The sequence below is a fragment of the Anolis carolinensis genome, chromosome 3 (genome assembly GCF_035594765.1).
Source record: "Anolis carolinensis isolate JA03-04 chromosome 3, rAnoCar3.1.pri, whole genome shotgun sequence".
In the NCBI taxonomy this organism is placed as follows: Eukaryota; Metazoa; Chordata; class Lepidosauria; order Squamata; family Dactyloidae; genus Anolis; species Anolis carolinensis.
In genome coordinates this window covers 225,920,583-225,945,401 of record NC_085843.1, presented here as the reverse complement: position 1 = coordinate 225,945,401, position 24,819 = coordinate 225,920,583, and the positions used below count along the sequence as shown (strand labels likewise).

Genomic DNA, 24,819 nt, shown 5'->3' with positions numbered 1-24,819 from the left:
TTTATACTTTCTGGGACAGAACTCCCCCTGAAGTCAGTGAGATTTCAAGTCTTAAAACAGATGAAGTCCCCTACTTTCTTTGATCCTAAATGGTTCCTGTATTTAATCCTCAGTCTGAACTTTTGCAAAAGTGTTCTGCCACTGTAAGTCTTTGGATGAGGGTTCCTATATTCCAGATAGCAGGAAATCGTTGAGAAGAGAGCATCAGTGAGCTTTAAAGGAGGGGAAAATGCTTTTTGCTTCTGCCAGCGCCTAGTGGCAACATCGAGCCTCTCTAGGAAGTTAAGAGCCTTCCCTGCCTTTTGGCTTCAGAGCTGCTGCTGCTGCAGTGTGTGTGTGTTTCTCTCTATGCAGCATTGTGTGATTTAATACTCCTGCAAAAAAAAAAGAACAGGAAAGCGTGCAGGGAACCAGGAACCCTCTCTGGTAAGGAATCTATTTTAAAAATATAGAAGTGGTGATGGGGAGGAAAACAGGAGGAATGCTCAGCCCCACTCGGAGTCCATTCTGCTGCATGCTTTTTTATGTAAGACTTGGATGATTATTATTTGATGGTCCGACTGGCAGGAGAGAGACACCTCCCCTTTTCTTAGCCCCAGGGTGCTTTTTTGTAGTTGATTTACATAAACTTGCATGCAGGAAGCAATTAATGTTTGGGGTTTTTTTTTTAATTGGCATGGAAATAGGCAACTTGTTATTTTCTACATTCAAGATTTTAACCACAGTAAATTCCCAAATGATATATTTCCCTAATGGAACTGGCAAAGGGCACATACCCTCCAGCACTACAAGACTTAGGCTTCTTTAAAAACATGTTATTAAGGTGGTGATGATGATGATGATGATGATGATATAATCTGGAAAGGTAAAGGAGAGCCCAAAGTAACCCAACTCATCCCTTTACTATAATATTATTTTTAAAGGTTCATCTTAGGGCTTTTTAAAAGAAGAATCTGCTTGTTATATAAAGGGGTTTTGGAGAGATGATGGGGAAAACTAAAGGTATATAGTAGTAGAGATGTGGGTGTGTCTGGCTGGCTTTACAGTGAGAGGGAGAAGAAATGGAAAGCATGTTACCGTATGTGTGTGGATACTGGAAGGGCTGGGAATGATAAGTAAAATGTCTTTAAAAGGCATCATGTGGATTTTATTCCATTTTATTCTATAATAATTGTATATATATTCAACTGAAGGATGGAGGAAAATTCTCATAAGTGAAATCCATGAAGTGCAATAGGACTTACATTGTGGGAAGTACATATAGATAGCATTGCAAGCATTACAATGTTTGAAGGACTGGAAATGATAGGTAAAATATCTTGTTATTTTATTCTGTAATGGTAAATAAACTGGGAGGGAAATTAAAATCTTCCTAAGTGAAACCCACTGAGTGTAGTAGGACTTAGGTACATCCAGGTAGGTGTGCATAGACAGTATTACAAGCATTACATACGGGAAGGGATGGAAATGAGAGGTAAAATGCGGATTTTGTTCTGTAAAAGGTAAATATACTCAACTGGAAGACAGAGAAAATTCCACATAAGTAAGACCCATTGAGTGCAGTAGGACTTACATCCAGGTAGGCGTGTATAGATGACATTGCAAGCATTACATCCTGGAAATTATAGGTAAAATGTCCTGCCAAAAGGTCTTCTTGTGGATTTTATTTTGTAATTAAAAATATACTCAATTGGAAGGAAGAGGAAAACCCTTTGAAGTGGGAGGACACCCACTGAGTGTAATAGGACTTATTTCAGGTAAAAAGGTATGGCATTACAAACTAAACCCATCAGAAGCCAGTTATATTCACGAGAATAAACATGGCTAGGATTGGACTTTGAAGTGTGTTTCTGTGTGTATATACACACACACACACATACATATATACATGTGCGCGCGCACACACGCAAACATATATATAATTTTTAAAGCCAATACTAGCCATGTTTATTCTGCAATGAATGCAATTGGTTTTAAATGGGTGCAGCTTGTAATGCCATACATTTTTATCTGAAATAAGTTCTATTTCCCTCAATGAGTCTCACCTTGGGGAGTTCTCCTCTTCCAGATAGATACATAGATGAGGGGTTTTCTCTTCTTTCCAGATATATATATGTAGATATATAATATAGATAGATAGGGAGATAGATAGACTCAGGGCCCTTCCATACAGCCATATAACCCAGAATATCATGGCAGATAATCCACAATATCTGCTTTGAACTGGGTTATCTGTGTCCACGTTGCCATATAATCCAGTTCAGTGTGGATTTTATACAGCTGTGTGGAAGGGGCCTCTGTTGAATGTTACTTTTGCTTAAACCTGCATAGACCGAGACTGTTTGGCTGGAGCAGGTGATGGGGACTTGTTGGAAGGGCTTGAAGATAGTTGGAGTTTGAAAAGGAGTGGCTGATTTATATCGGAGATGGTTTACATGTACTTTTAAAAAATCGTGTCAGAAGTGACTTGAGAACATACTGCAAGTCGCTTCTGGTGTGAGAGAATTGGCTGTCTACAGAGATGTTGCCCAGGGGACTCCCAGATGTGTTAACATCCTGCTGGGAGGCTTCTCTTGTGTCCTCGCAAGCTAAACCTGACAGATAGAAGGTCATCCTGTCTTGCAGATTCGAACCGGCAACCTTCAGGTCCGCAACCCAACCTTCAGGTCAGCAGTCCAGCCGGCACCACCAAGCCATATTCAAAAGCAGCCCTATAGCAGCCTATGTGTAGCCTCTCCTTCTCAGGGGAGTGCGCTGTAAAGTAAAACAATGCCATGAGGTAAAACTTAGGCTGGATCTACACTGCCATAAGGGAGTACGTTATATAGCAGGCATGGGCAAACTTCGGTCTTCCAGGTGTTTTGGACTTCGACTCCCACAATTCCTAACAGCCTACTGTAAGGGGTCTGAGCTACACACTTGACTGCATAATAATGTACTGTAGTCCCAAACTGCATTGTTTGCCGGTGTGGATTCAGCCTCAGGGTCCTTCCACACAGCCATATAACCAAGAAAGTTGGGGCAAGGGATCCCACAATATCTGCTTTGAACTGCATTGTTTGCCGGTGTGGATTCATCCTCAGGCCCCTTCAGCTGAATAAAATCCCACATTATGAGCTTTGAACTAGAATATACTTATGACAGAGCCCTTCCACATAGCCATATAACCCAGAATGTCAAGGCAGAAAATCCCAGAATATCTCCTTTAAACTGGGTTATCTGAATCCACACTGCTATATATTCCAGTTCAAAGCAGGAAATATGGAATTTTCTGCCTTAATATTCTGGGATATAGGGCTGTGTGGAAGGGCCCTTAGATAACCCAGGGCCCTTCCACACAGCCCTATATCCCAGAATATCAAGGCAGGAAATCCCACAAGTTCAAAGCAGAAAATGTGGGATTTTATTCAGCTGTGTGGAACGGGCCCCAGTTGAAAGCAGATATTGTGGGATTTTCTGCCTTGCTATTTGTTACGGATTGATGATAAATAGAAGCTCTTACATGTGCCCGTAACCCAGAGTCACTCACAGAACAATAACATGCCACTCAGCTTTGCAGAACAAAAAAAATACAGGAACTTTACTGATTCCAAGAGGTCAAAAACAGTAGTATTTACAATGGTCCCTCTGATCACTTACAGAAGCCCATAGTCATAAAGAGTCCTTTCGCAGTCCACAAATCTGCTTCAGAGAAAAATACAGCCTTGGTTCTTCACCGTCTTTTCTCAGCAGCAAACAGGCCTCAAAATAGCAAGGCCTTTTTGAGTACACTGCTCTCTTCACCAGCAGTACTCAGTCAGCACTGAAAAACTTGTCCAAAGTGGTTCTGCAGCAGCAGAACAGAAACAGTATCAAATCAATCCCCAGGTCTTTGCAGGTCCAGCCAATTGGCTTCATGCACTTCATTTTCCAGTTAACACATGCAGCACAGTGCCTTTGTAAACCATGACAATATTAAAATGACCCTTCCACACATGTGGACTCAGATACCCCAGTTCAAAGCAGATATTGTGGGCTTTTCTGCCTTGATATTCTGGGATATAGGGCTGTGAGGAAGGGCCCTGGGTTACCTGAGGGCCCTTCCACACAGCCCTATAACCCAGAATGTCATGGCAGAAAATCCCACATTTTCTGCTTTGAACTGGAATATATGGAAGTGTGGACTCAGATAACCCAGTTCAAAGCAAATTGTGTGGGATTTTCTGCCTTGATATTCTGGGAAATAGGGCTGTGTGGAAGGACCCTGTGTCAGAATGATGCGAGGCAATAGGCAAGGGCTGCGCTTGGAATGCAGACAATGTGAGGCTTCCAGGGGAACGTGAAGGGAATATGGAATGGCGGGAAGGCGGCTGTGAAGTTGAATGGGAACTGGGAGCCACTTCGCCTCGAAAGGGCGGGCCTCTTGCTTCGACATGGGCTCATTGTGACCCCAAAGCTTCCCTTATACGTGATAGCAAGAAAGGCAGAGCAGGCAAGGCATCTGGGGTATCCCTTTCACACAGCCATATAACCCAGAATATATCAAGGCAGAAAAATCCCACAATATTCTTTTTGTACTGGGATATCTGAGTCCACACTCACATATATCCCAGTTCAAAGCAGATCATGTGGGATTTTATTCAGTTATGTGGAAGGGGCCTGAGAAACAAGGTTTCACTGGGCCACACTCTTGAAGGAAACACGCCATCCCTCAGGGCCTTGACGAGATCATAAACCGCCTCTTGCTTATTTATTTTGTTGTACTGTGGTTGTGTATTTGGTGTGTGTGTGTTTGTATTGACTGTTATTTCGCCCAAAACCACCTCTCTTTCTTAAAAGATTCAAATGGGGGCAGACGTTGGCCTTGGGGGCGGAGCTAAACATTGGGGCGGGGCTACAGCGCGCGCGAGGGAATCAGTGAGGGGCCAGAGGGGCGAGAATGCGCCGAGGGAAAGGCCTTGGGGGCGGGGCTACAGCGCGCGCGGGAGGGAATCAATGAGGAGCGAGAAATACGTTCTTCCTGAGGGAAAGGGGGAGGAGTCTCTGAGGCCCTTCCTGCCAGATTAGAACGTGACGCGGCACGCTTAGGCCCCGCCCCCGCGCTAGGCTCCGCCCCCTCGCTCGAGAAGGAGGCGCTGGCGCTGCTGAGGCGAGCCAGCCAGAGCGGCGGAGGCAGCAAGAGGGAAACACAAAGGCGCGGGCGCTGCGGAGGGGGGTGAGTCGGGCTTTACACCCCTTTCCTCTTGGGGGAGGCTATTAAGAAGCGAGTAGGGGTAGTGTAACAACGGGTGTCCATTTGTGTTGTGTGCCTGGGTGTGTTGTTTCAATGCACCACGTCGCCCATTGGCTCAAGTTCGGGATATGCCAGGCATGGGCAAACTTGGGCCCTCCAGGTGTTTGGACTTCAACTCCCACAATTCCTAACAGCCGGTAGGCTGTTAGGAATTGTGGGAGTTGAAGTTCAAAACACCTGGAGGGCCCAAGTTTGCCCATGCCTGGCATATCCCTTGCAGGGCTTGCAAGAATTTCCCCATTTTTCTCCCCTCCCCACTTTTTTGGGAGAGAAGGCATTTTCTTTGGGGCTTTTTTTGGGGTGGGGGGAGGGGTGGGAATATTGTTGCTATGACGACCGAGCTCAGCACCAATAGTTTTCATTGCCCCCTTCCCCAGCTGCTGCTACCCACTCGGAGGTGTTGCATTCCTGCATTTGGAAATCTGGAATTAATGGTGAATTGCAGTCCCGCTGTACATTGAGATTGTAGCAAAATAAGAGAATGGATTGCATTCTTTAAATATTTTTTTCCCCTTGTTCCAACTTTAGAGTCACCTTTACCTAGATTTAGTGTATAATAACAGCACCTGCGTGGATCTGCACAGCTCCCAAGTGTGTTGGCTGTTCTCCCCTCTTGGCCCCATTAAATTCAGTGGGTTTTCTTAGGCAAGGAGTACTTACAAGGTGAATTTATTTATTTATTTAATTTCTATACCGCTTTTCTCACCCCAAGGGAAGACTCAAAGCAGTTCACAACATAGTAAATGGCAAAGATTCAGTTCTTTTTTGTGTGTGTGTCAGGAGTGACTTGAGAAACTGCAATTCACTTCTGGTGTGAGAGAATTGGCCATCTGCAAGGACATTGCCTAAGGGACATCTGGATGTTTTGTTTTGTGGGAGGGCTTCTCTCATATCCCCGCATGGGGAGCTGGAGCTGACAGAGGGAGTTCACCTGCCTTCCCCGGATTCGAATCACCGACCTGTCAGTCAGCAATCTTGCCGGCACAAGAGTTTAACCCATTGCGCCACCCCAAGGGCAATGCCTCACATCCATATAAAAGAACATTACAAGTCTAAAAGCAATTACATATAACCTAAATCATGAAAAACTATACAAACCATCCTAAGAAAGCTAATTTGTAGGAATTACTACAACCCTTTGAAATGTTTTAACTGAAAGTTCATGTCTGGTGGACCTCCATAAATGAATTTTCAAAAAGCATAACTTCCCTTCCTCAGATTTGCCATTTACTTTGAAAAGGTACAAAAAAAATCAAATAGTTTTTTATTTGCCAGTTTTGGTGAGCATGCTGGGTTGAGAAGATGCAGTGGCTTCTTCTATGTCTCAAAAAAAGTTGAGGCAACAAGTATTGTATATCTCATCCTAGGTAGAATATGGGGTAACAGCCCTTTGTGTATCGGACAAATAAGTTGGTTGCTTTTTAAATGCACCCAATCATTTTTTACCTGGGTTAGGACCTATTCCCATGGTGAACTAGCAGCCAGTATTGCAGTGATTCAGTTTGGGGTATCAACTTGAGGTGGGAAATAATTTCTGCTTTGTGTTTTTTTAAAAAAAATGTGTCTTTGCACAGATTGAGGGATGAATGGTTGGGGGGGGGGGAGCTTCTGGATGCAGAGACTTAACACCAGAGGGAGGGTCATCTCACTTGTTCACTATTGAATTATGAAAGATTGAAGACAATTTCTATTAAATTAAACTTATGTCTGGCCCATTAAAAAAGCAAAATTATACAAACCATCAACATAACCACAAAACATTAAGCATTAAGACATTTAAACATTGCATCGATCCTGTGGTTTCCTTTAGCTGCTTGGTATTGCTGTCTTTCATCAAATGCCAGCTTGCACAGCCAAGTTTTGTGCTGTTTCCTGAACACCAGGATGGAGGGGGCCAATCTCCACACAAAGGGGCCACCACCGAGAAGGCCCTGTTTCTCGTCCCCATCAATCGCACCTGTGAAGGCAGCGGGACTAAGAGCAGGACCTCCCCGGCCAAGCTTAACACTAACTGGTTCATAAAGGGAGGTGTGTTAGGATAGGTAAGCTGGACTGGAACCATTTAGGGCAGTGGTTATGAACCTGTGGGTCAGGTGTTTTGGCCTACAACTCCCAGAAATCTCAGCCAGTTTATCAGCTGTTAGGATTTCTGGGAGTTCAAGGCCAAAACATCTAGGGACACACAGGTTGAGAACCACTGGTTTAGGGCTTTATAGGCTAAAGCCAGCACTTTGAATTGTGCTTGTTTTGCCAGTTCCTTCATCTGAAATATAGCTTACAGCTAGCATGGGCCAACTTCGGCCCTCCAGGTGTTTTGGATTTCAACTTTCATAGTTCCTAACAGCTAGTAGGCCATTAGGAATTTTGGGAGTTGGGAGTCCAAAACACCTGGAGGGCTGAAGTTGGCCCATGCCTGGCCTACAGCATCTAGTAAGTAAAACTTTCTATCCCTCCCTATCTCCCCATGGGGACTCAGGGTGGTTCACAACATAAAATGCAAACATTCAATGCCGTAAAATACAGCAACAAACTAAAACAATTCAAAATAAACAAACAGCATTTGACAATAAAGCTAATACATCAACACATCTTGTGTTCAGTTGTAGTCTCTCATCTAATTACCAACCAGGACTAGCCCTCATTATCTTCCAAGACAAGATGGGATCTGGTGCCTTTACGCTCAATGTGTTTGTTGTGCATATCTGCCTTCAGGTTTCCTGTTGACTTATGGCAACCTCATGAATCTCAGTGTGTTTTCTTTAGCAAGGAAGTACTCGTAAGGCGGACTTGCCAGTTCTTTCCTCTGAGAGCTAGCCTACAGCAATTACTTTTAATTGGTGGTTTCCCATCCAAGTGTAAACCAGATCCGTCACTACTTAACTTTCAAGATGACACAGAGTCTAAATGTGCATGTGTATGCATTCAAGTTTTCTGTTGACATATGGTATCCCCGTGGATTTTAATTTCTTTTGTAAAAGGTGGTTTTGCCAGTTCCTTCCTCTGAAAGATAGCCTACAGCACCTGGCATTTGATGGCAATCTCCCATCCCAAGCACTAGCCAGGGCAGACACTGTTTGGCTATCAAGATCAGATGGGATCTGATGCCTTTAGGGTATTTTGCTTAAAGTTTTCAGTTGATTTATGGCAATCCCATGAATTTCATTGCATTTTCTTTGTTAAGGAATTACTGGGAGATAGTTGTGCCAGTTCTTTCCTGTGAAGAATACCTACAGTGCCTGATATTCTTTGGCAATCTCCCATCCCAAGTACTAAGCAGGCTGACACTGTCTGACTGCTAAGATCAGATGGGATTTGGTGCCTTCTGTGCTACTTGAGAATCACTCATTAACATCTCGGTGGATAGGGGGATCATCTATCCGTTTTTGCATAGTGGGCGCTGGTATTTCAAGTTTGGGCATGGTTTTAATGTCCTCATTGCATTTGGAGTCACCTTCCTGCATCATTTCGAAAATTACATCCCAAAAGGTGACCACCAATTGGCTTGGAACTACTGCAAACAGGTTAATGTCTTAGCCTCTGGCTAATTGGCGCTGTATCCCTTCCCTTTGTGTGTGGTCCCTTTGCACTGATACTGGGTCAATATTCAGTTTGTTCATCTGCTTCCTCTGTGTTTCCCATTGTATGGCTTCCTTCACATTCAGGACATCTGCTGCTGTGTAGTGTTTTGTGTGTTTTATATTGGTTCATGTCTGGTGTTTGTCATTTGTGATCATGAACTGGACTACACCCTTGATCTGACAGGGATTACATTGTTGCAAGGTTATTGTGTTCTGGAGTCATTTGTGTGCTTGTATGTCAGTGGAAATATTGTAATTCTGCATTGTGGAAATCACTATTCTTATTTTATTCTGCCCATTTATGCTTCATGTATAAATCTTCATGAATTCTTTGCACCCATGTAGTCAAATGAGTATAATAGGGAAGCTGAAATTTCTTGTATCAGGATGGAGGGAAATTGGTTGCAAGTGGTTTCTAATTGCCATGGGACAGCCCAAGGCATAAGTATAAAAAGCAGGTCCTACTTTATCCAGTGAGATGCAAATATGAATGGTATTGCAAGCTTACTCAGCATCCTATCCAGCAACTTGAAATTTGGAACCTTGAAACTTGCGGGAAATATATTACTTTTCTTGATAACTTGTAAGGTACTGTTTTCTTTAATGCATGTAGAACATATAAGTTCATATAAGGTGTTCTCAGAAAGGACATGCCTAGAGTGTAGGCATTTGCTATAAATATTTTGTCTTCTTAATGTGACAGCATTTCTAAAAATGTTCCCGTTCTTATTTACCTCTTGATCTTTTACCTTAGCTTTGATCATGTTCAGTTTTCTTTCCCTAATTAGAATATTACATCTATTGACTTATTTTATTAGATGAAATTGAATGAAGTTTCATCAGGACTTTGGATGGATAATACTCAAAGTTATCTGTCTTTTCTCCTCTTGGTATCTGTTTCAAATAATATATGGTAAATAATTTGATGGCCTGCCTTTTCATAGTGTATGCCAGCATTGCTGAGGTGAGTTTCAACTGAAACCTCTCTCATCACTCACCTGAATTTAGTCTACAGTCGGGGGCCAATACAGAGTGGAAATATTACAAACCCACCCCAGGGGCAGCCTTACTACCTGTCCTGCAGTTGCAGCACTGTCTGAAAGACCATCCCGTGGGGCCGAAACAGGTTGTGCCCTGCTAGACTGTCACCTTACTTTTGTTGTCCACATCACCACTGCCGGATACCATTTAGCTAAGCCCGCATAACCATGGACAAGGAGAGTGGTGATTTTTTCACCTCTTGATGATGGCCAGAAACTCACTGGAGTTCCATGGCCATTTGCTGCAGCAACAGGAAAGGGAGGAGAGCACTGTCTTGAGCCACCACCTTTCTCTTGAACCATCAAGCACAGGGAAAAGGGGATGGCAGTGCTAGCTTGTGTTGACAGTAAACTGATTTGGAGAAGTGTGGGGCTGCTTTTTTTGAATTTCTAGGATAAAGACCAAAAGTTCTTGGATGTCACTTAAACATCTAAGTTTGACTTCTGGTCAAATTGATTTTACTGGATTACAACAAAGCTAAAATAAACCAAACTTCATGTTCAAATGTGCAGCGTACTTCCCTTTTTATTTATTCTTACATTCTGTATTGCAATCACGGAAGTAAGCTGAAATGCCTCGGTTTATTTTAGTAAATTATGGGATAAACATTAAAAATTGTGTTTATCAGTGAATTGATCTTGTCCAGAAAAGAAAGTTTACTGTAAGTAAAAAAGAAGAATGCTGTTAAATTTCCCATTCTATTTGAACCCAGTCCTCTTAAGAGAGTGACATTTGAAAAATAACTCGTTAATAGAGTCATAGTTAATGCAATACAAATTGTCTCCTTTTTTAGTGTAGTTGATGTTTTATATAGTGTAGCTATCAAGAAAAGAGAATTCTGTGTATATGTATATACATATCATAGGCAGTGGAAGTTGAAAACTAAATATCCTTCTGTTTTTTTCCAAGTTCTTTTTAAAAGCAAGCTTAACTAGATTTTCCTAATTTCTTTTGCCCATCCCTCTTAACTATGTGTTTTCAGTTTTATATTACATGCTTTCTCTTAGAACAGATTACTTTTTATAGTCCAGTTTTTAATGGGATGGCCAGGTAAGGAATGTGAAGTGTGCAAATAGAAAAAAGTCCTCAATTCAATAAGTGGTACAGTAGAGTCTCACTTATCCAACATTTGCTTATCCAACATTCTGGATTATCCAAACCATTTTTGTAGTCAATGTTTTCAATACATCGTGATATTTTGGTACTAAATTCGTAAATACAGTAATTACTACGTAGCATTACTGCATATTGAACTACTTTTTCTGCAAAATTTGTTGTATAACATGATGTTTTAGTGCTTAATTTGTAAAATCATAACCTAATTTGATGTTTAACAGGCTTCTCCTTAATCTCTCCTTATTATCCAACATATTCGCTTATCCAACGTTCTGCCGGCCCGCTTGTGTTGGATAAGGGGGACTCTACTGTAATAGTTTTGTTAGGCCACCCTCCACCACAAAACAACCCAAGTGATTAATTACTTTAGTTTTTGAAGTTCCCAGAAAAATTGGTAAAGAAGCATATAGGAAAGAAAGACTTGGTGTTAGATTCGCTTCTATCTATAATTTGCTTTCAGGCAGTTGAGAGAAAAGGTATGTATACCCTAGATTGTAAAGCAACACACCCCAGTGTTACTCCTTGCTTGCAACTTCGAGTGGTAATTCTTGAAAGAGCAGTAGTTAATATAAGGAAGGTCTGGTGTAGTAAGTATTGTCATGCAAGTCAAGTGGTATGAAAGGCTCTTCCCTGCAAAGAGGACTTTGAGGCTCCACTGTGCATTTGAAGATTCCCCATGTGACTGTTTTGGATTCTGACCAACATTAGCACATCTTTAAGTAGTCTGTGGGACAATAAAATCAGAGTCGTGCTTTTTTTTTCCTTCAAAAACCAGCTCTGATTGCCACAGTTATAGGCTGCCATTTCTATGCCATGGTGAATCAAAATTGTTTTATTTGCATTGCAGTCACAGCCATGCAGATGTTCAGACCCCATGACCCTGGCTGTTGGCCAAGATATTGCATTCATCCTTACCCTGCAGGTGTCTGTGATCCTCTGATTGATGGAAGCTGGGAACGAATGGCAGAGAATGAATCACTCTGCAATTGTTCAGTTTCCTGCCAGGTTTCTTGGTGGTATTTGGTACTTGGTAGTATTTGGTTAGCTTAGAAAAAAATAACAGAGATGCTGAAGGAGTTGAGCTAAGCTGTGTAGTGTCCATCACTGCATTTATGAAGATGAATTTAAATATGTTCCATAAGTTATTTAGATTTCCTGCTTCTGCTTGAGTGTTACAGTATAATATACTCAGTGTGATGTTCTGTATCTTACAACATGCAATGGACTATAATACCTGAAATCTTGTAGTGTGTGATGCCCATTATTGTAGCAGCATAGCATGATTCCAACTGCCTTCCTGATTCTTCAACAATCTTCAAAAATCATATGTAACTTGCAAGTAGATGACAATTCAAAAGAGCAAAGGAACGATAGACTACAATCTTGCATGTAGTTACATGAGAATGGGGACAATTGGGTCAGATGGAATTACTTCTGTGTAAATAGGGTTGCATTGTTGTAAAATGATTAAGATTCTGCAATGTGTTTGCTTTTAGATGAATAGAAAATGTTTAACTAGCTTAAATAGTTGTTTGTTTTTAAAGCTATAGGTTTATAAACAAATAGATATTCTTACATCCAGATATAGCACTTTCTGATCCAAGGATTTTGCAAGGATTGATGAAAACCTTTCTGGATACAAAGATAGTCCAGCAGATATAGAGAAGTGCTCAACTCTAGTAGATGATTATTGCCTTAGTACTGATGAAATCTAATTGGGAGGTATGCAAATTGTAAGTCCAGCACATAAGATTTTAACAACAACAAAAAGACACAATTCAATAGGCTAGGAATATACCGTGTTTCCCCGAAAATAAGACAGTGTCTTAAATTAATTTTGCTCCCAAAGATGTGCTAGGTCTTATTTTCAGGGGATGTCTTATTTTTCCATGAAGAAGAATTCACATTTATTGTTGAACAAAAAAATGAACATTTATTCTATACTGTACAGTAGTTGTCATCACAAACCAGCATAACCAGACAAACTGTGAATCCTATCAAGAATTTCTTGTTACTACCAATATTTCCATGTACAACAATCTATGGTACGTACATGGAGTTATGTTTGGTGGACATGCTTCCAAACAAAAACTTTGCTAGGTCTTACTTTCGGGGGAGGCCTTATATTTAGCAATTCAGCAAAACCTCTACTAGGTCTTATTTTCTGGGGATGTCTTATTTTAGGGGAAACAGGGTACCTATTTTTGTATCTAGGTAGAACTATATTAAGCAGTAAGAGTATACTGGGAGTCAAATCTGTAAAATGTCACATACTTATTTTTTATGGAGATTTACAATAGGTAAAGGTATTTTCTTTTTAAAGATCTACCAGTACCAGGAGATAGGAAATGAATTTTTTTCTGAATCTGATCCAGATTGGTGCTTCCGACAGCTACCATTTATAGTTAAAGGAATGATAAAGATATGAATACTACGTTAAATGACATGTTGAATGTCCCATGATATCTGGCCTGAAGAGGACAACATTTCTAATTCCTGCTATAAAGTTAATAAATCAATGACTAATAGTATAATGCACTCAGACTTAAATTGAATTCCTTTTTTGGGCTAATATTCTATTTTAAAGTTGCTTACACATTATCTACAGTGATGGCGAACCTTTTAGCGATGGAGTACCCAAGCCAGGAAGAGGGGAGTTTGGGCACCCAGGGCATGGCGAGCAAGGGTGGGAGGAGGGCGGGTGAGCAAGGGGAATGGGCAAAGGGTGCTGCCTGCCTGCTTTGGAATGCATAGTTATAGGTTTGCCACCTCTGACCTGAATGCAGTGTTGTCAATAGCTTAAATTGATGCTAGAAAGCACAAATGTATCAGACATCTCCGTGGGTTTATATCATTTTCCTTATAGAGGGTTTTCTATTAAATTTATTTTCTTCCTGTCCACTTTGACAATTTTCCCAGAGATCTTATTTGGCCTGAGTTTAATGAATAATAATGACTCGATTCAGCCAGACATTTGCCTGAATGATAGCATGATTGGTTTGTGTAAGTGGTACTTGTAGGTATGTTAGAGATAGCATACCTTTAAGAATATATATATTGTAGCTAAGTACTGGACACTTTTTTAAAACTGTTTCTGTATTATAGTGTGAATTTATACCTCATATTTAGTTGACTCCTTTTATATTCTACCCGTTAGCTTTGGAAAGTTAACAGTAGTGTATTCTTGCTGACACAAATCTATAAAAGCAAATCTTTAAGTACCAAAAATAAACAGTATCTAAGGGTTATTTTTCCCCCCAAAATATCTGTCTGATTCAAGGCCAGTCCAGAAGGGGATTTTCTCATTACAAATAGAAAGCCAGCCTCATATTTTGCTATTTAGGGAGAAAAGATAATAGAATGCCTTTCAGGAATGTTATAGGACACTTTATAATAGTTCACACCCCTTTGTATGATCGCACATCAAAACCTTTTCTGTACTATAGCCTTTGCTTTAAAATAGTGGCGGTAATATAATAGAATTCAAAGGTCATCTTAGTAGTTACTTGTACCAGATTTGCCACAGATCATTAGCAATAAGAAAAAGGCACTTCAGGGACACTGCATTTGGAAATATCACCAATGCTCAGCCAATCAGACAATTGAACTGCTTCCCATTCTTCCCTATCTACTAGGTGCTCTACTAGGTCTTATTTTCTGGGGATGTCTTATTTTAGGGGAAACAGGGTACCTATTTTTGTATCTAGGTAGAACTATATTAAGCAGTAAGAGTATACTGGGAGTCAAATCTGTAAAATGTCACATACTTATTTTTTATGGAGATTTACAATAGGTAAAGGTATTTTCTTTTTAAAGATCTACCAGTACCAGGAGATAGGAAATGAATTTTTTTCTGAATCTGATCCAGATTGGGCTTCCTCTACATGTGATTGAAATAACAACTTATTCTTAATGGATTGTATTTCCTCTGTCCAAATTTGCCACTTGGGGGTACAGGTGACTCCTTTGGCTGTGAGTGCCATCTTAGGCTGGTGTTGGAGAGAATGATCTTTGGTCACAGGGATCCATCCATGTGATGACTCATGGGCCATGTAGTCCCGTTCCTAGCGCTGTTGTGACAGATGAAGAGGAAAACTTAGGTTTTCCTCCGTTTCAGTCAGAATTGGAACTTTCTCAGCCAGAACTGGAACCCTTGCACCTGCAGGAGGTTTGCCTTCCAGAAGTTTGCCAAACAAGCCCTGAGCCAAAATCTCCCCCTTTTTCTCGCCGTGATTATTGTCAACAACAGAGAGGAGCTCAACAGGCTAATCGCAGAAGCCTGAGAATCGCGGCCAAACAAATGGTTGATTAGCCTGCTTCCCATGAGAAACTTTAAGGAGTCATGCATCTGGACCCAGAGAATGGCTTTCGCTTCTGGTTCCCCAGAGAATCTGCTCTTGGCGGGAAACCGAGACCCTACTTAGGTGTTTTGCCCTCGTAGGAATCTTGCGGAGTCAATTCGTCAACTACGGGAGTAGGTTGTGTGTGGACTACGCTCCCGTTTCCAGCCTTGCTTGCTTCCCAGGACCTTGTTTTGCTTCACGGACCCAGCCTTGCCTTCCTTGACCTCGCCACGAATTTACCACGGATCCTGTTTTTGCTCCTTGTTCTTTGTTGCCTTGAATTAAGCCTTGTATCCAAGAATCAAGTTATTTCCTTGCCTTGCCTAAGTTTCATGGACTAAAGGACCTTGTCTTCTCCCCTCACTTTGCTTGGCAAAGTGAGTGTTTCGGTTATTGGATTACAACTTTGGACCTTAATATCTCATATTGGACATTGTTTCTCTGGACTAATTTTGACCTTTTCTGAAAGATCTACTTCTGAACTATTTCCTACACTTGCTTTTATTAACTTTATATATTTCCTCAATAAAGATATTAGATAGATTCTGGCCTCTGTGTATGGTTATTGGTGCTCTGCAGCCTGGGTCGTGACAATCCATACCTTAATTTTGTCTTTATTACACTTGTTTGCTTTGGGGCTGGCTGTTCTTGAAAGATGTTTGGATGCTATACTTAGAATACAGCGCTAGTATGAGTATATGGCTGGTACTGAACTATGCTCTAGTTTCATTTGTTTCCAAACTTGGTTTTAGCTTTTAAAACCCTTGAAAAGTTGGGACCAGAATATCCGAAAGACTGCCTCATCTTACATAGACCTTCTTAGAATCTTTTTCAATGAAGGCTCAGTGGTATATCTCCAGAGATTAGATTAGTGGGCACAACACATAGGTCCATTGGGTCTTGTAGCTGCATCTCAGCACTAGAAATCAAGCTTGTTCCATATATGGCACTGTGTTTCCAACAGGCAATCAAAACTTTATTATTTTGTCTGACCTTTGAATTTCAAATTTGCATTTAGTCTGTTTTTTTTCTTCAGTTGTGATTTTATAGAACATTAACTCAAAAGTCCTGGGAGGCATGAAAGAACTACCTTTATGCCTATTGCTCCTGCCAGTTTACACTTATGTATTTGAGAAGTGAGGATTGGGGTTGAGGAGGGTGCATGCAAGAAAAGGTAAATCTAGTCAAAATATTAAAGAGATAGTCAGTGTGTTATGTTTTCTAATGTATGGTTGGCATTTTGCCATTATGTTGTAAACCACTTTGAGTTCCCCCAGGGTTGAGAAAAGTGGTGTATAAATGCAGTAAATAAATAAATAAATAATAAATAGCATGCAGGTATCTATGCAACTACGCAGTAGTTGAAGTGGAAATATCCTAGATAACAGTATTCATTGTTAAATAGCTAATTAATAACAGTATTTAATCATAACTGCATAGGCTGGATTTGACACACGGTTGTAGAAGTCATTCCCTTAGAAATGGTGAAAGGCTCACATGCTTGCCTACTTCCTTCCTATGCACTGCTCAGCCATATGGGGCGAGTTCACAGAAAAGCATCTCCCACATGGCTTTGACTTACATCTAAAGGGCATCTTTTTAAAGATGTGACAAAGAGTGACAGGAAGAATCTAGGCTTCCCAAGATGCTTGAGGCAAACTGAAGGAGGAAAAGATAACTCTGCTACTTCTGCCATACAGAGAATACATGTGTCCTGCTGATGCAAAATGGCATATTCCGTCAGGGAAGAGCACGCATGCATAAATACCGAGTTCTTCAAGCTCCAGTGACATTGCTGTTCTACAGATCCATGGGCTCTAGGCTTTCATGTAATCTGAATTCCTCAGAATAGGTGGACAGATAGAGGGAAGGAGAGACAACTCATAAAGTTAAAAACTGCTTTCCTTCCACTGTAGGGAGAGGAAGGAAAAATGAAAAGCCACCCCTTTCCACGTTCCCTAATAATATAGCTTGGACACAGGTACATGTAGAGTTGTAGAACTAGAGATTTATGTGCATTCTCATGTTCCCCAAATGCTGCTATTCAAGATCTTAAATGCAAAATGCAGCCATAAAATGTTTTAGAACTTTCAGTGTTGTAGGTAGTATTTAATTTACATCACATTTGTAGTTGTAATATGGCAGAATATTAATAAAACCCTTAAGCTATGAACCAGTAGGACTTCTTACCTGTGACCTTACAAAAACCCTATGCCACTTAAAGACTGTCTTTTGAATTCATGGCAGAGTTATTTTAACTTTCTGCAGTTAAAGAAAGTTAACTGGGCCGGGCTGTGGCGCAGCTGTTGAGCAGCTGCCTTAAATCACTCTGACCATGAGGTCATGAGTTCGAGGCCAGCCCGTGGTGGGGTGAGCACCCGTCAATTAAAAATAAAAAAAATAGCCCCTGCTCGTTGCTGACCTAGCAACCCGAAAGATAGTTGCATCTATCAAGTAGGAGATAAGGTACCACTTATAAAGTGGGGAGGCAAGATTAACTAATTTACGACCTGGAATGAAGAAGTGCCGTCAGTGTGGATGATGAAGCAGCTGCTCCCCCCTGTGGCCAGAATCGAACATCCCCTCAGAAGAAGGTTAACTTGCCTCTGCGTGCTATGCTTTTTGATATAGTGTAAAAGATGGACAAACGTTAAATGCATTTGACAATTACCAGTTTTCTTCAGTTGAAAATGAATAGGAAAAACAGTTAAGAGAAGTAACAAACATGGTTTGTATACCATTGTCCTAAGATGCACCATTTTCTTAATAAGACATGGAATATATTTATAATTTATCTTCAGTAATGTTTTCTTTATTTTTAGCCAAAAGCTGTGCCATACTGCTATAGTATGACACCTGTAGACACAGGATATCTGAAACCATTGGTAATAGCAAACACTCTAGTTTTCACACTAGGAAAAAACATTCACTACCCTCCCCTCCAATGTGCTTATGCTCACCTCCTAGCCCATGGAAGGGAGAGTAGTGAAGGTTCTCTTCTTCTTTATTTACCCCCTCCTCTCTGATCACAAGCACTTATGGTGTGTTTACATTTGCTCAACAGCCTTGAGCATATTGTGTGACACTCTGGTTCTTAATAGATCGTCAGTGAGGGACAATTTTTCCTGGACTTCCCTCTTGAAGCTCAGGGCTGTTATGTGAATGTACACATAATCATCTTGGTTTTTGGGAGTTTGATACAGCAGGGAATCTTCATTCTTTCTGCCCCTCACCCCCAACCTGTTATGTGAACAGGAGATAAATGAAACCACACTCTGGGATCTGTGGATTCGAGGGGTGGTGGTTTATTCTACTATACTATTAGTGTTTACTAAAGTAATGGAACAAAGGATAAATGAATTGTGTAATGTTGTGTTAGTTTATGTATGCGAAAAAGTAGTCTAAAGCGATCAATATTCCAACACAAAACAACTTAACTGCAGGTGATCTCATCTCTTAGCTTTGTAATATAAATTGTGTGCTGCTTCCGTTGCCTAGGGTTAAATAAAATACTGTCTTGGGTTTCTTCTACTTGAACAAAGCATTTGTAAGAGTACTTGGGGGGTGGCAGGATAAGAGTCTTTTATGCAAGGTGACCTTTGATATATTTTGGTTTCAGGTTTCACAAGGGCCTGTTGTAAAAGATGTTGGTTAGAACCCTCACCTGACTATAATATGCTGGTGGTTAATTGTGAAAACATGTTTGAAGCAGAAAATCAAAGCCTACTTGCCGCCTCCATTAAAGTTCTGTGTGGAGGTTATTAGTTCTTTCTGCATGTGATTCTTTGCTCATAATCTATTGATTCATGCTATCTGATACCTACTTTTGACTAAATACAGGCTTGTCAGGGGTAATTTTTGAGTGCACAATAAAAATAAATCCAAGAGTGTGTGTTGCTTATTGATTAACTTGGAGGAATGCATACCCTGCATGTATTTCTAAATTGGGAAGGACTGTCAAGGACAGGGTGGGCCTTGGGCCCGAAGTATGATTTGCATACTGTTGACAACTCCTACACCAAGCACCTTGACTTTTAACTGTCTGGAAATCCATAGATCTGATACTGCTAACCAACATTTCCAGATTCTCAAGTCGTTTTTTTCTCATTGGAAGGAAACATCTAGATAACATGAAATCTCTCAACTAAGGCAGCAATGATGTACATACAGATATACATCAACTTGAGTAAATATAGTTTTGTACTGCTAGTGCATTAAAAGTGTTAAATATTTGGCTTCTACTTACTTAATCCTTTGCAAATAATGAATTATTATCCTTATGCAGCAGAGTCTCACTTATCCAAGCTAAATGGGCTGGCAGAATGTTGGATAAGCGAATATCTTGGATAATAAGGAGGGATTAAGGAAAAGCCTATTAAACATCAAATTAGGTTATGGTTTTACAAATTAAGCACCAAAACATCATGTTAGACAACAAATTTGACAAAAAAGTAGTTCAATACGTAGTAATGTTATGTTGTAATTACTGTGTTTACGAATTTAGCACCAAAATATTACGATATATTGAAAACATTGACTACAAAAATGGCTTGGATAATCCAGAAGCTTGTATAAGCGAGGCTTGGATAAGTGAGACTCTACTGTATATGGTAATTACACAGAGGAATGTGAGGGTTTTTTTTTTTTTTTTAAAAAGCACACTGTATCATGTGTCTGGTAGGAACCTGTAAGTCTTCCTTAAAAATGAGAATGGGTAACCGTTTGGAAGTATTGTTAGAGGTAGCTTATTTCTAAATTAATTTTGTTTTGATTAATACTGTACCTATTACATTAAAACCAGAGAAGGAATGTTATATTAGCAGTATGTTGATTTAGCTTATTGCCCAAAAAGATACAAGGAAAAGTGGACTAGTAAAAACGGTGGTATTTTAATTTTTTTACTAGTACAATTGCCAGACTGGATTGTTTAATCTATTTTAAATTAATCTGTAAAAGTTAGTGGAACTTTTATGAGGTTGTCAAAGACAACCTTGGCTTCTTGAAAGAAGATTTCAGATTTTTGTGTCCCTTTTTAAACTTCACATTTTGAGAGCTTGCAGATTTGAATCTTTTTTGTTGACCTACTTGCAGCCTTCAAGATTTGCGTGTAAACAAATGTATCTATCTAACTCTCTTTATAAAATTTCTAAATATTTGTGTTTGGAACTTATTACAGAATGACATATATTCTCTAAACCAGGAGTTGGAATTGCACAGGCAACCAGAAGTGTTTTAACTGCAGTTCCCAACATTCTTCCCCATTTGCAGTGTTAACTACTGGAAGCTGCAGTCCAACAATATTATGTCATATACATTCCTCAAATCAGTAAAATTCATGATAAAGTCTGATACACATTTGTGGTAATAGTCCTTATCCTTCTGAAAGATTTGTGTAAATATCTGGTATTGTTTAGTTTTATTTTAATGTGCAATGGGGGTTGTCAGAATTAAACCTAAACTACCTACTGGCTGGATATTCTTGATGTAATGATAAGAGTATTTTTGCATTTTAAAGACTAACATTTCTATTTAAAGTTGGGTTTAATGTCTCTCAGGAAATTGTTTGTCAGGACTGTGGCTCTGTAGTAAAAGACATGCAGGGCACTTCAAGAATCCCTTGTTCAATCTCTAGTTAAATGGACTAGATAGTTGGTCCTTATGCCGTTTTTGACTGAGAGACTCAGTCAAAGATTATTGGCCTTGATGGGTGAGTTATGAGTTTTGTGATTTGTATAAAGGAGCTACATGATGATTTTATACTTTTCCCTGATCTAGGACAAATTTTATAATTAACTTGAATAAAATTTTGCCCCCAAATTTGTAATAGGAGAAAATATCTTTGCCTCCAGATAATATTTCTCAGAGATTAACAATGTTCTTTGTCATTTCTAGTATTCCATTCTTTGAATACTTGCATCAGTATGTCTTTGTATGATGCCAGGGGTAAAACCCTTGCAGTTCTGGTATACAGTGACTTGCAAAAGTATTCAGACCAGATTTTTCTACATTTTGTTGTTTACTTTTTGTACTACAATAAAATCATTTGGTACTGTCACAGTTTTGAGTATCTTGCATAAATCAAGTGGTAACAATGGCAATTAAATTAATTTCAGTTCCAGGTTTCAAAATGAAAGTTATAGCAATTCACCTCCATTCACAGAAAAAAACCATATAGCAACTATAATATATGAACTAACAAACAATGCAAATGGTGCTTCATTATTTGACATGGGTATTCCCTAGAATAAAGCTTTCCAAACACTTCAAGTTGGTGACACACTTTATAGACATGCATCATTTTGCGACACACTCAGTTTTACTAGCAAACTAGAGATTAAACCAACTTCTTATAAAATATACAGACAAAACATGAATTGTAATAACAAAATGTGTGGGGATACAACGTATCTCATGAAAACTTTTCATTTATATTTTAAAAATATTTGATTTACTGCTTATTTCACATAGACTCTGAGGTTTATCCTTACATTCACACGAGACCCCTTCACACTGCAGAGAAAGATAGAGCTTTGGATAGCATAGGGAAGGGTTAACACTCCTGTGATGTTTGTTTTGCGCTTTGTGCCCCTGTTAGGAAGATTTCACCTCACTTTCTGTTCCTTTGATAATTGGATTTTGAAAAACATGACTTGTGGAAACAAGGATTGGTGATGAAGCTTCAGTTGAGATGAGACACCTTTTCAGATGTTTGTAACTTGGGGACTGCCTGTATTCCCTTTTGTTTGGCAATTTGTGCATTGTAGTTTTTGTAAATTCCATCATGTTGCTTTTATTCCAGTTTCTATCACATCTTATATAATATAAAATGTTCAATATTGTTATTTGAAATGATCTGTAACAAATCCTGTATATCCATAATGTGTTTAGGAAAGCTAAAGGTTTTCTCCTGGCATTAAGTCTAATCGTGTCCAATTCCGGGGATTGGTGCTCATCTCCATTTCTAAGCCAAAGAGCTGGCATTGTCTGTAGACACCTCCAAGGTCATGTGGCTGCCATGACTGCGTGGAGCGCCATTACCTTCCTGCCAGAGCAGTATCTATTGATATACTCACATTTGCATGTTTTTGAACTACTAGGTTGGCAGAAGCTGGGGCTAACAGCGGGTGCTCACCCACTCCTTGAATTCGAACCACTGACTTTTTGGTCAGCAAGTTCAGCAGCTCAGCAGTTTAATTCGTTGTGTCACTGGGGGCTTGTAATGTGTTTAGTGTTGCTTATATAGTTCTAGGCCTCACAATAAGTAAATGGAAAGTTTTTATTGACTCCTCTCCATTTGTCTCCTGTCTTGGCTCCCACTACACACACACACACACACACACACACACACACACACACACACTATCTTCAACCAATTCTTCTTTATATCACCCCCAGCATAAGTGAATCAGATGCTTTCAGGGATGTGGTAGCAATTATTACGGGTGGTTTTGATATTTTAATAATCATATACATTTGCCCTTAGGCTACTTAAATTTCTCCTTGATGTTTTGCTATAATTTTTTTATATGTGTCACGTGAAAGACAGACAAATTTGTGAGTGGAAGCACCAATTTATTTTATTAGCCTTATAGTACATGGTTGATAGAATTAAACAGAAAAGTACTAATGTTAATTATTTGCTAAAAATATCCAAGTCCAGATTTTTCTGCATATGCTAGTCGCTTTAGAAGAGTTGATGCCATCTGATTTTTTTTTCATGTCAGGAACAACTTGAGAAACTGCAAGTCACTTCTGGTGTGAGGGAATTGGCCGTCTGCAAGGACGTTGCCTAGGGGATGCCTGGATGTCTTGATGTTTTACCATCTATTTGGGATGCTTCATGTCCCTGCATGGGGAGCTGGAGCTGACAGAGGGAGTTAATCCACGCTCTCCTCAGATTCGAACTTGGCAACCTTCAGGTCAGCAATCCAACCTTCAGGTCAGCAGTCCTGCCTGCACAAGGGTTTAACCAATTGCACCACTGGGGGCTCCTGGTGTGTGTCATGATGCTAGTCTATTACATTCATAACTAGAGATGCATGTAACATATATATGGTTGATTTTCCTTTCTATTTACAATTGAGCTTTTCTTACACTCAAAACAGCACCATCCACTCACAAGGGTTTTGGCAATGTTTGGCTAACCCCTGTTTTTGCACATACTTGAAATTTCCAAAGAGGGAAAAAGCTTGAGGGGAGGAAATCCCCCAAAATGTCCACGAAGATGAGTGATGCAAGAGATGGGGGGAAATATCTGGGTGGTAGTAGAGTGGATTGACTAGAAAGAGAGGATCATAGAATGGATTCCTGGGTTTCTAATCATGTCAATAGGTCCTTTCTTGGTTCAGATACTGGTTATCTTTTAAGCAAAATGCTTGGGACTGGAAGCCTTTCGGATTTTCCCTTATTTTGGAATATCCATATTTGCATATAATTAACACAAAGCCTCAAGGTGCTTTCGCCTCCAGCTCATAGTGCTCATGCCTGTCTGCACAGGTCCCTCAGTCATAGCTGTGCTCCACTCACAGCCAAATACTTGCCGACATGCTGAGGTGGGGCGGGGCCGTAAACCAGTGAATGGGAGCAGGTGGAAAAAGACGATGTGAGATGTGAGAGGAGAGCCCTCTCTTCCACCTAAGTTTTTCCTGGCCTGTAAAAATGGAGGTGTTGCTGGAGTTTACACTCACTGGAAACCCTTTGTGTCTTGCTGGAGGTGTCATTTTTCTCACTGGTAAGGAGGAGATAGTGCTGTTGGCAGAGACGTAAGCAAAAGGAAGACAGAAGCAGGCAGCTGGCAGCGAAAATTTCATATTTTGGAATACTTCAAATTTCTGCATAAGAGATGCTCAACCTGTATTTTAAAATGCCTCCAGTAAAGGAAGTTAGGCTTGCTCTTAGCATTCACTGGAAACATCTAGGACGGTCAAAAAACAACAACATTGAATAGGGAAGTATCCAGCCCCAGAACATCATAGTATGGGCTGAGGATGCTCATTGGGCATGAGATGCTGAAGACTCAAGGCAGATTAGAAGAGGAACAGCATGAAATGAAGAGGCACTCTACATTTCAGCACAGTGTTGAAGGAATCTACTTATGTAATCCTGATTTAGAAAAGGTCAGAAAGCATGATAGGGCCAGCTTTTTACCTTGTATTGTTTATCTTCTGGAAGATGTACAAACAGAAATCCTTTCTCTTAAAGTGAAGACAACTTGGAATTCAGTGATGAATAAAATGGGCCAGATCAGATGGTTCTGGAAATAGTCTCAGTTTTGTAAGAGTGAAGTCCTTTATGGAGCCTCACTGAACACTGAGATTAAATTTGCAGAAGCATGCATAGAATTGGGGTGTGACATCTTTCCTGCTCCCAATGATACATGTAAGGGTATGCATCCATTTATTCCGCACACCCCCAAAAAATCCTAAGTAAAGTATTCCAGCCATTACTTGCTTGGCAGATAAGTAGCATC

General features: G+C 40.2%; 1 protein-coding gene across 9 annotated transcripts in view; it reads left to right on the top strand.

The window, feature by feature from the left end:
- Positions 1 to 280: 280 nt before the first annotated feature.
- Positions 281 to 24,819, top strand: part of add3 (adducin 3) — a 166,219-nt gene continuing 141,680 nt past the window's right edge. For 2 of the 9 annotated variants that reach the window (XM_008106613.3, XM_062976269.1), the window contains exon 1: positions 281 to 426. The gene's annotated coding sequence lies outside the window, so the exon portion shown is untranslated. Of the gene's footprint in view, positions 427 to 5,064; positions 5,195 to 24,819 lie in introns of those variants that run through there. The other 7 variants (XM_008106612.3, XM_008106614.3, XM_008106616.3 and 4 more) reach the window with 5 other exon arrangements.